Consider the following 12242-nt stretch of genomic DNA (forward strand, 5'->3'; position numbering starts at 1 on the left):
ATCGACACAAGCAATGCCCAGCCCCAGGCCTACCGCCTGCCAGTTTCCCAAGTGGTCCAGGTAGGGGATTTCCTACTGCAAGAAAGAACTGCTGAGTGCAAAGTTTTGGTGTCTGCGGTAACTAATTTTCTGAGCCAAAAATCAGGATGTCAGAGCTTTCTGTCAAGTTAAAATATACTTAGCTGAACAAAATGGACAGAATATTCAATCGAGATTCTTCTTAAAAATGCAGGATCTATGGCTATCATTGTCCTGGGATTCACGCGGGAGACGGACAATAAGGAAGGCCCGAAAAGCTGAGGTCCTTACAGAGAGTACTCTGATAATAGGCTTTTCACCTGAATGAACCTCTTCTTGTGCTTCTCTTCAAGGAGTCCTCCCAGTGACTCTCTCTCTCTCTCTCTCTCTCTCTCTCTTCCTCTCCTGGGCAGGGTAAAGACGCTCAACACTCAGTGCTCTAACAGGCTTACAACTGGGCAGTCCTTTAAATCTATAGTCTTTAGGGAGCTGTTTGATGATTATGGGAGTCTGTGGGGTTAAGAGATGGAGAGACAGAGAAAATGAAAGTGTCTGATAACCTAGCCTCTTCTTTTTGTCCCTAAAAATTTAGCTCAGGCCTGACACCGGGTAACTCACTTAGCAGACAAGTTCACCAGCTGGAAGGCTGCTGGGCAGCTTGTTGTCTTTACTCCAGCACGCCCTCAGGAGTATGGCAGGGTAGGGGTGCAATCTTACTTTCACCTTAAACTACTCATTAAATTACGTCTCCCTACCCCTACCCCTTAGAATATTCTATCTCAGAAGTACTCTGAAAGATAGGATTTTCTATCCTCATTCTATTTCCACAGTATTTTAGTGTTTCTTATAGATCAATGCCCCTAACAACCATAGAGCTAAATGGTCTATTCCTCAGTGCATTTTGACCAGAGGCCTTAGGAAATACTACTACTTTGGGAATGTATCCTCAGTAGGTGAACATTAGGGCCTACTCTTATCTCCAAGGCTTCTGCAAATGAGCTATTGGTCTTGGCCACCAGAATGTCCCAGGCCCGCTGAGAGGGAAAGATAAGACCTGGCAGGCCCCCTTTCCCTTTGGAGCTTGTGTCATTCTGTGAACTCTGTCACAAGAGAGAGATAAGGGCTAGGTAGGCTCACTTCCCACAGAGATTGTTTCATACCCAGTAGACACGTGCCCCAAATCCAGAGAAGCAGTAGGCGTTTTGCAAATATTTACCTAGCTACATGGCAACAGGGCAGTACTAGTTAAGAGTTCCATTTAACATCAAGGACACACGCCCTGCACACCATTCTCTCCACACACATAAAAAAAAGGCGACATCCTTTCCTATGGCTATCTTTCCAAGTGTTAAAAGCCATGTGAATGGCATGTGAATGTTGGACCCCTTTAATTCCCAAATCATCCAGTTATCCAGGATTTGAACACCCAACGGAGAAAATATTAGGTTTGCTTTCACGTGCGAAGTAAATGGCTGTCACTGAGCCTTGGATTTCAGATTCAGTCTTGTACTCTCAGAAATGAGAATCACAAGCCCTGTGGACTTTTCTAGTTCTGCTGCTGTTTTCCACAGATAAATTAAGGAAACCAAGTGTTTGGTGCTTAAGGAAATCCACAACAAACACAACAGAGAGAGGACCCAGAACATAACTTTCCCATACTTTCCATCACTTGCTAAGGGAAAAATTTAACAAATGCCTTCAGAAGCCAAACTAACTAAGCCACCTTCTGCTAAAATACGTAACTAACTATTGACTCCGTGCTGTCAAGATAATAGCATGTTACCAGAAAGGCTTAGTTGGAGGGTGGAGCACATATAAAGAACACAAGAGGAAGACTTTAGTCACTAAGAACCCACATAGCAAGACAGACATTTGTCTCTATATGCACAGCACTATCAGATTACCATATGCCCAGGCTCCTAAGGACCTAATGTGAGATAAACATTAGGCACAGGGTTAAATCTTTTTATTAACTACCACTTGCATGGTGCCATCTTGTGGTGAATCCGTTTAACAACTTGAAAGAAACAAGGCCAATTTTATAGAATTATCACATTTTGAAGTAATACATAAAAGTAAAATGTATAAAATCATAAACTTTATGAAGTAGAGTATTTAGACTATTTTTGACTAGTTTAAGAACAGCTTGAGCTTCCACTTCCTAATTAAAAAAAAAAGGAGTCCTTGATACATTACCCATTAGATCTAAAAGTTAATTAATATTGATTGAGATTTCTCTACCCCAGCATCAACAATCATAAAATTCAGGAAGGAATTTGCTTCATGGAAAAAAATATTTTAAAATCATAATTCCTTTGAGGAAAAAAATGTCATGCAGAGGTTCAATCTTGCACTATCTCATGTCCACATGTTTTAAAAGGTAAGGGAATTTTTCCAGATGGTCCTTGATAGATTGGTTTCAAACAACCCAAAAGGCACTTAAGGTCTCTGCACATGGACTCTGGATTTTTCTTTTCACTTTTTTTAATCTTGAGGAAAAGGTTAAACAGCAGTGTCTCCCTGAAACTCACATACCAAGGATACAGGGCATCCTGTGCACTCATGAAAACCTCACACAATCGAATGTGTACTTGCAGAACTGGAACTGAAACAAAGCTTTCCTCATTTCTAGTCCTGTGGCCTTCACTATAGATCTGAGTGCTCAGTGTAGATAATGAACCCACACTGGCTAGGAGTGGTGTGAAGTTGTACATTTTGGGTGGTTATGAAATCAGAATGGCAGGCCCGTGGCTGGGTAGTCATGGGGAGACGCCTGAACAATATGCCCAGACTTGCCAAGCTGGGGACTGGAGATGGCCCAGGCCACATTTAGGACTTTTTTGTGGCCTGCCCAGCCTTATAGCAAACAGACCCCCCCAAATTCACCAAAACTGTCAAACATCCCAGCCCCTAAAAGCTTCCCAAGTCCTTCTCTTCATGGTGATACCACTGTGCCAAGTTCACAGAAAGTATTCAGTGGATGCTCTTGCCCCATTGACTGGTAAGACATCTCATCACAGTGAACATCATAAAAACCTGATGCCTGGAACCTAATGGCCACTAAATACCTGATGGTACTTTCAAAATATGTAAATCAGATTCTCTCTTGCTCAAACTCCGAGTTCTTTTGTTTAGCTGCAGATTAAGCAAACATTTACTGCCCGCTGGTATTTTCCAGGCAGAGTTACGTATATCTTCACTTGTGGCTAGATGTATACAGCCAGCCCAGCTGACTGAGACCATCCTTCAGTAAACATTCATCTCTGTGCTGGGAAGTCACTCCACCAGAAGAAATAAGCAGTGATGGACAAAAGGTTTCACAATTAGCTTTCAGGGAATGGAGCAAGGAAGGCGTGACTGAAAATTATTTTTTCAGGTCAGGAGGGCATCCGAGTTCAGTTCTCAGAGAACCAGGTGCAGGCACAGCCTAAAGGTAAAACAGAGAGAGCCACAGAGAATGTCATCAGTCAGAAAGAGACAGAAGGGAGATGTGGTCAGAGAAAAAGGGAAAGATGAAAAGCGATGTGGTTGGAAGTCTGCCATCAGATTCTGAGGAAAGGAGGATCATCAAAGGAGGCCCAATGGCAGAAATTGTCCTGGAGAGAATCTTCGAGTGGAACAATGGATCAAAGCATGTTGACAGGAGATCAACTAGATGAACGAGTTGGAGAATTTTGTTATCTCCCCAATTTCACTGTTCACTGACATTTCATGGAGGGGAGAAAGCAAGGATCTAAAATGAGAAACATTCATTTTTGTTGGTCTTCACAGCCCACAGAAAATGTTAGAAGGGAAAGAAAATCAACACAGATGACTAAGGGGAGTGAGGGTATGGTGGCGACAAAGTGTGGAATTGGGGGTGTCCATTTCCTTCTTGTTCCGTTACTAGAGTACTCCAAGGACATGTGTGTGATGCACCAACTTGGAAGGAAGGGAAGAGGCCCCAGAAGGTAGGGTACAGATGGAAGGGGAACCGCCTAGGGCATAATTAGACAGTGGGAGGCAGTTTGAAGAAGAGAAAACAGTCTTGGGAGAAGCAATGGAAATAGTTGCAAGGCCCCAGAGAAGAGTTGAAGGTAGCACTTAAGAAGTCATTGTGGGGGAGGCAGGGGAGAGCCATGCCCAGAACAGGTTAGGGGGGGCTAGGGGTTGGGGAGGGGTGGGTAGAGGGGGCTTGGGGAGAGTGGGAGGGACCTTATGGTAGGAGGGCATCATCACAGCTTTGAGAAAATCCTGCTTTTCTAAGGAAACCAACTCCAGCTGCTCCCCACCCCAAAGGCCCATGGCTCTGTCCTCATCAGGCCAATTATTAAGTCACAAACTCCGTTTCAGGCGGGGGTACCTACAGCTAAAACACATGATGTGCTATAAGGGAAGACACGTTAGAACGCTGTTCCCTACTCTCCCACTTCCATCTCCCAAAGAGAATGTTCATTATCCTGGGGCCATCTTGAATAACAAACTCCAAGGGAAGAAAAAGGGAAAAAGAGAAGCAATGTAAAAGTTTTACTAAGGGCAGAATTTTCCATGAGGCAATAGCCACTCCATTCTCTGCTGTTCACAGACTATTGTGCACAACACATTGCCTGATGGTCTGGTGGCAGGGAAGCCACTTGGGGTGGAGGGCTGGCTCTCTTTGGTCTCTTCAGGTCAAGGCCACTAGGTATAACCATCCTTTGGGAAGTTACCTCTTTGTGGCTTCCAGGCTTTCTCCACCCAACTCTCCAACTCCACCCTGAAAGAAACACACATCTCCTGTTGTAGATGGGAATAGGTAATAAAAGCGGTTTGTCTACAACAACAGAGGGCAAGATTAGAGAAATGACAAAAATCAGTGAACTTGAAGATAGAAATATCCAATCTGAAAAAATATATGTGCGTGTGTGTGTGTATCTCCAATCTGAAGAATACAGAGAGAAAGTATTTTTTTTTTTTAAAAATGAATAGAACCACATGAGCCATAGAATAGTATCAGAAGTTTTTGGCATTCATTTTCTGGAGTTCCAGAGGAAGAGGAAAGATTGAAACAGAAAATATACTTGAAAAAATAATGACCAAACTCCCCAAATGTGGTGAAAGATATAAACTTGCAGATTCAAGAAGCTCAGCAAACCCCAAACAGAATAAATCCAAAGAGAAAAACATGCACGGATGCATGAAAAGCAAACCGCAGAAAGCGAAGAAGGAAAAGAAACTCTCCAAGGCAGCTGGTGAAAAACTGCCTCACCTATCAGAGAACAAGTGTTTGGAATTAATGCAGAGTCCACCTCAGGAACAACTGGAGCCAGAAGACAGTGGAACAGTATCTTTAATATTATGTAAGGAGCAAATTGTCAACCCAGAATTGTGTATCCCATGAAAATATTCTGGGGGAATTGAAGCAAAAAAAAAAAAAAAAATTCTCAAATTTCACTACCAGCAGACATGCTCTAAAAGAAGAACTAAAGGGTATTCTTTAGGTTGAAGGGAGATTATAGCCAGAAACATGGACCTTCAAAAAGAAGAAGGAGGGGATCCCTGGGTGGCTCAGCGGTTTAGTGCCTGTCTTTGGCCTAGGGCATGATCCTGGAGACCCGGGATCGAGTCCCATGTCGGGCTCCCTGCATGGAGCCTGCTTCTCTCTCTGCCTGTGTCTGTGCCTCTCTCTCTCTCTCTCTCTCTGTCTGTCTCTCATGAATAAATAAATAAATAAAATCTGAAGGAAGAAGAAAGAAGAAAGAAGAAGGAAAAGCTGCAGGCCTGGCTAGTATCTGGGTTCATGTAACTCAGGTTGGCGAGTTCCCTATGCAATCCATACAAGACTTCCCCTTTCTCCTAGGTAGGATTGTGGGTATGCATGTCTACTTTCCCACCAGAATGCATTTCTCCAAGGTCAGCAAATGCTTTATGATTATTCTAGTATTCACCTACAGTGCCTGCCACTGTGCTGTGTGACTGACATAGTGGATGAGTTCGAAGGCTCAGGAGGTGCAATGCCTGGATTCAAATCCTGCAACTGCCACTTACTAATAGAATGTTCTTGAGCCAATCACTTAATCCCTTTGTACCTCAGTGTTCTTATCCATAAACTGGGATGATAATGCATTTACCCGACATGTTGCCATGAAGATTAAATTAGTTAACATGGAAAGTGATTAGAACAAGGCTGGGCACATAGTAAGTCTTATGTTTGTTAACCACTATTGCAAGTGCTCAAAGATTGCTAATTTTCCATAGCACTACTGATGTATCATCAACCTTGAATTGCATATCTAACAATTATCTAAGGATTAAGCTAATCTCAAAATAAATACTATGCAACTTGTGTTTTAATAGAATCCATATTAAAGCATTATTCAAATCAGAGTGATCAAGAATGTTCTCTTGAAAAAAAATTAAATCTCAATTGTAAATGGTGTGAAACAGAACACAAGTGACATGTTTTTGCACAGCAATATCAAGGTACCACCTGCCACCTGATAAAGCTTAATTGTGTCTCTTTATTCAGCAAATAGAACGATTTTGTCACAGGTTCTCACTGGATACCTCAGTGTGAACTTCTTATTACCAGTCCTTATCATAAACTTTCTCGGGCAGCCCCGGGGGCCCAGTGGTTTAGCTGCCTTCAGCCCAGGGCATGATCCTGGAGACCCAGGATTGAGTCCCACATCGGGCTCCCTGCATGGAGCCTGCTTCTCCCTCTGCCTGTGTTTCTCATGAATAAATAAATAAAATCTTAAAAAAAAATAAATTCCAATTCCTCTGTCAAGTTATATCATCAGAAACATAGTCCTTTAAATCCCTCCCTAGAAATCCCTTCAAAAATTTTACTTTGATGATGTCTTTGGTGTGTAGTCAGAGGTTGATATAAGAAATGGTCATTACTTTCCAACCTGGGCTTAGCAGAATGGCTCCCTCAAAGAAGAGCCGTGAGAAGGGCCCTTCTGCCACCAACAAGGTAATGACCAGAGAACACACCATCAACATTTATAAGCGTGCCCATGTAGTGGGTTTCAAGAAGCTTGCCCCTTGGGGACTCAGAGAGATTCGGGAATTTGCTATGAAGGAGATGGGAACTCCAGATGAGCATATCGACACCAGACTCCACAAAACTGTCTGAGCTGAAGGAATAAGGAATGTTCCATACCGTATCTGTGTGCAGTTGTCCAGAAAATGTAACAAGAATAAAGATTCACCAAACAAGCTTTATACATTAGGTACCTATATACCTGCCACCACTTTCAAAAACCTACAGACAATGTGGATGAGAACTACCTGCTGATTGTCAGATAAAAATATAAAACTGCAAAAGAAAGAGAAAGAGAGGGAGAGGGAGAGAAAGAAGAGGAAGGGATGCAAGAAATGTTCCTAGAAAACCTGAATAGACATTTCTCAAAAAAAAGACAGATGCCCTAGAGACACATGAAAAGATGCTGAACATCACAAATCATCAGGGAAATGCAAATCAAAACCACAAGGAGATATCACCTCATACCTGTCAGAATGGCTAAAGTCAGAAAGACATGAAATAACAAGTGTTGGTGAGGATACGGAGAAAAAGGAACCCTGGTGCACTGTCGGTGGGAATGTAAAATGGAGCAGCCACTCTGGAAAACAGTAATGAGGTTCCTCAAAAATTAAAAATAGAAATACAAAAAAATAAAATAAAAATAAAATAAAATTAAATTAAAAAAATAGAAATACCTTATAATCCAATAATTCTACTATTGGGTGTTTACCCAAAGAAAATGAAAACATTAATTCAAAAAGATACATGGACCCCTATGTTGACTGCAACATTATTTACAATAACCAAGATATAGAAGTAACCTAAGAGTTCATCAATAAATGAATGGAGATGTGGTATAGATATATATTTTTATTTTATATTTATAAAATGGAATATCACCCAGCCATGAAAAGGGATGAGATCTTGCCATTTGTGATATGGATGTACCTAGAGGATATTATTTTAAGTAAAATAAGTCAGAGAAAGACAAATACCATATTATTTCCTCATAAGTCGAATCTAAAAAAGGTAAAAATCAAAAATAAAACAAATGAATAAACAAAAAGCAGAATCAGACTCATGAATACAGAGAGCTGATGGATGCCAAAGAAAAGGGGGGTGGGAGGGGATGGGCAGAATGTATAAAGGGGAGTGTACAGACTTCCAGTGATGGAATAAGTCATGGAGACAAAAAGTACAGCCTGAGGAATATACTCAATGATGCTGTAACAGATGGTGTCAGGTGGTAGCTACACTTGCAGGTGAGCACAGCATAATGTATAGATATATTGAATCACTATTTTGTATACTTGAAACTAATGTAACATTGTGTACCAACTATACTTAAATAAACAATTTTTAAAGAAATGGCCATATAAATATCTTTGCATTTTCTGCAAAACTCTTTGAGTGTAAAGGCATAAAGACATTCTCTATTACACGAACTTCACAATATAAAATCCCAAAACATAATATATATCTCCCAATAAATCAGTATGGGCAGTTTTCTTTGAGAGTAAAAATAACACTTTGGTGGTTCACCATCAAGGCTACATATCAGAATCACCTGATATCACCTGGCAGCCTGAACAGCTCTTGGCGCTCTGTCATTTACCAATTAAGTCAGAATCTCGGTGCATGGGGCTCAGGCATTGATGGTTTTTAGAAAGTTCTCCAAGACATTCTTGTGTACACCTAGGACTGACAATCCCTCCCGTAGTTTATCATTTCACATGTTTTAAAATATCTTGACTTCTAAGAAATTCAAAGTTAAATTTCTTATAATAGGGCAGCCCGGGTGGCTCAGCGGCTAAGCACCACCTTCAGTCCAGGGCATGATCCTGGAGACCTGGGATCGAGTCCCACGTCGGGCTCCTGCATGAAGCCTGCTTCTCCCTCTGCCTGTGTCTCTCATGAATAAATAAATAAAATATATTCTTAAAAATTCCTTATAATACTTGGCCAAGATTTTTCATATTGTTCATTCCTCATCCTCCATGGTTTATCCTTTTGTCTTTTTTAAAAAAAAAAAATTCATAGAGATGCAGAGAGAGAGAGAGAGAGAGGCAGAGACACAGGCAGAGGGAGAAGCAGGCTCCATGCAGGGAGCCCGACGCAGGACTCGATCCAGGGTCTCCAGGATCACGCCTTAGGCTGCAGGTGGCACTAAACCGCTGCGCCACTGGGGCTGCCCTCTATTTGTCTTTTTAATTATCATTAAACATGCCTTATAAAAGTCACCTCAAATCATTTTTGGAAGCAAATAGAGAATAAGATCTCATTTTTTTAGAAAGGTCATCCATGGAAATCCTTCTAAAACCTATTTGGTTTTTTGATGCTACGGGTTCTTTGGATAGATAATTGGTTCCATAAATTTAGTCTCTGGTGTGCAAAATCATGCTAACTTTTGGGTGTTCAAAAATTTCCTTTGAGCTCTCAGTGATGGGCCCTAGTTCCAATCTTCCAGGACTTAGTAAGTTTTCTATTGCTGTGTAAAAAATATCCACAAATTAATGGTTTATTTTTTTAAAAAGATTTTATTTATTTATTCATGAGAGACACACACAGAGAGAGAGGCAGAGAGAGAAGCAGACTCCCCACAAGGAGCCCGATGTAGGACTTGATCCCGGATCCCAGGATCATGCCCTGAGTCAAAGGCAGATACTCAACCACTGAGCCACCCAGGTGTCCCCACAAACTAATGGCTTAAAACAACACACAGTTGTTTCATCTCACAGTTTCTGGAGGTCAGAAACATATGCTTATCTGGTTTCTCTGCTCAGGGACTCACAAGACTGAAATTCAGGTGTTGGTGGGTCTATGTTCACAAATGGAAGCTTAAATTAATTGAAGAAGGATCTTCCAGGTGGTTGCTGTGGCTCTAGAATGCAGGCAGCTTCTATCTTCAAACCAGCAGCACAAATCCAAACCCTGCTTTGAGTAAGAGTACTTGAGGAAAGAGCTTACCTCCACTGCACCCACAGCCTCCCAGGTGTAGACATTTCTCTGCTTCATGTGTGAGTGTGTTTGTGGGTTTCTTTCTGTGTGTGTGGGGGGGAGGGGTTTCTAACATTCTTTGGTGAAGACATCCTTGCATTTAGTAATGAATGCATCGGACTATTGCCTAGGAGGGCAGCCTATAATGGTGTCTGATTCTGTTAATGAGTGGTATCTGATAGCTCAGAGCTTAAAAGTATAGAGTATCTTCCTCAAATTCATTATTTTAATTTCCCCACCCCCTTATTTCCTGTGTGAGTTTGCTAGGGCTGCCGTAACAAAATACCACAGATTCGGGGGACATAAACAATAGAAGAATATATCTTTCTCCAGTTCCAGAGGCTGGAAATCCAAAGTCAAAGTGTTGGCAGGTTTGGTTTCTTCGGAGGCCTCTCTGATTTGTAGATACTCTTTCTTCTCACTGTATTCTCAGTTGGTCTTTCTTCTGTGTGTGTCTCTCTGTCCACATTCCCTCTTCTTATAAGGACACCAGTTAGATTAAATCAGGGCCCACCCTAACCACCTCATTTTAACTTAATGACTTCTTTAAAAAGCCCCATCTCCAAATTTAGTCCCATTTTGATGTACTGGGGCTCAACATATGAATTTGAAACAAGACACAATTCAGCCCATAACACTTCACTGCCCATGAAAGGTCATCTGAAACATTCTTGGATCGATTGCCATCTACTTGATGCGTCATTATCTGGAAGAGCTTACTAATTGTCTGAGTCTTTTATTTGTGCTCTCGAGGAACTTGTGATATAAACGAACACCAGAGACAAATAGGAAAAATACAATAAAGTAGGTAATTAGTTACTGGTTTGGACAAAGTAGACTATAGTTTTCTAGAATTCAAAGAAAGGCAGGGGCACAGTGGCTGCAGCCGGTCCAGAGGGCCTCAGGAGCAGGACTGGTTTGTGGACACTGGCAGCAAGCCTGAGGTTTAACTAGTTGTGCTAAACTCTAGCAGTACCTTAGAATTATCTGGGGGATCAAACTAGGTCCTTTGCATTGGTATTAGAAAACAAAACAATGGGGTGCCTGGGTGGCTCAGTCGGTTAAGGGTCTGACTCTTGATTTTAGGTCAGGTCATGATGTCAGGGTTGTGAGATAGAGCCCCATGTCAGGCTCCCTGCTCAGCTGGAAGTCTGCTTGAGATTCTGTTTCCCTTTCCCTTTTGCCCCTCTCCCCACCCCCTACTTGTGCCCTTTCTCTAAAATAAATATATATATTTTTTAAGGGCAAAAACAACTCTCTCCGGGTGATTCAAATGCATAGCCAGTCTTCAAACTGCTGGTTTGGATGGATGGATGAGATGAGAAGGGCATTGCAGGTGAGGATGAGGAGGAGGATGTGAGCCAGAGCATGAAAACAAAAACCTGGGATATCTGAAGGATCAGAAGACCCACCTGCCTGGAGGGGTGGATGTGTTGGAAAAAAATAAGTTTGCATTGGTCAGAGTGAAATTCCTGGAGACACTATGGAACCCGTGTACAGGCCAGAAAGGCAGGAGGAATGCAGACACCAAGTTAGCAAGCTCAGCTATTCAGTTATTACAGAAAAATGGGTGTGAGAAATGAGGGCTTTGACGAGCGGTGGCACCAGCCCAGAAATGCAGACGTGGGTGAAAGGCTGGGAAGGATGGATCGGTAGGACTGGCCAAGTGGATAAGCTGATAAGTGGTGCACAAGAGAAACTGTTGTGGAGTAAAGAGCATACATTTGGCTAAGTCGTGAGCTTCCTCTAGGAGATGTTAAGTCAGAGATAATATCTCATTATTCACAGTTAGCGTGATGACCTGTATGTACCAGCTGCTCCACACGCTGTGGTTGACCAGAGTTAAACGAGATAAAATTGGAACATAAGTAGACATCAGGTATGAGACCGCACGTGACAGAGAAGAGATAAGAACTCAAGCTTTGATACAGCAGAGGCCTGGGAGCGCTGTCCCCGATCTCTGATAAGGATTGGTAAGAATCTTGAGCGAGGGGATCCCCCAGTGGCTCAGTGGTTTAGCGCTGCCTTGAGTCCAGGGCCTGATCCTGAAGTTCCGGGATCAAGTCCTGCATCAGGCTCCCTGCATGGAGCCTGCTTCTCCCTCTGCCTGTGTCTCTGCCTCTGTATGTCTCATGAACAAATAAATAAAATCTTAAAAAAAAAAAAAAAGAGTAGAATCTTGAGTGATGTCTCCACGCAGCCCCCTGCCCCTTCCCCATCTCCTGCCCACGTGGAGTGA

Source organism: Canis aureus, chromosome 5 (assembly GCF_053574225.1).
Source record: "Canis aureus isolate CA01 chromosome 5, VMU_Caureus_v.1.0, whole genome shotgun sequence".
NCBI classification, from domain to species: Eukaryota; Metazoa; Chordata; class Mammalia; order Carnivora; family Canidae; genus Canis; species Canis aureus.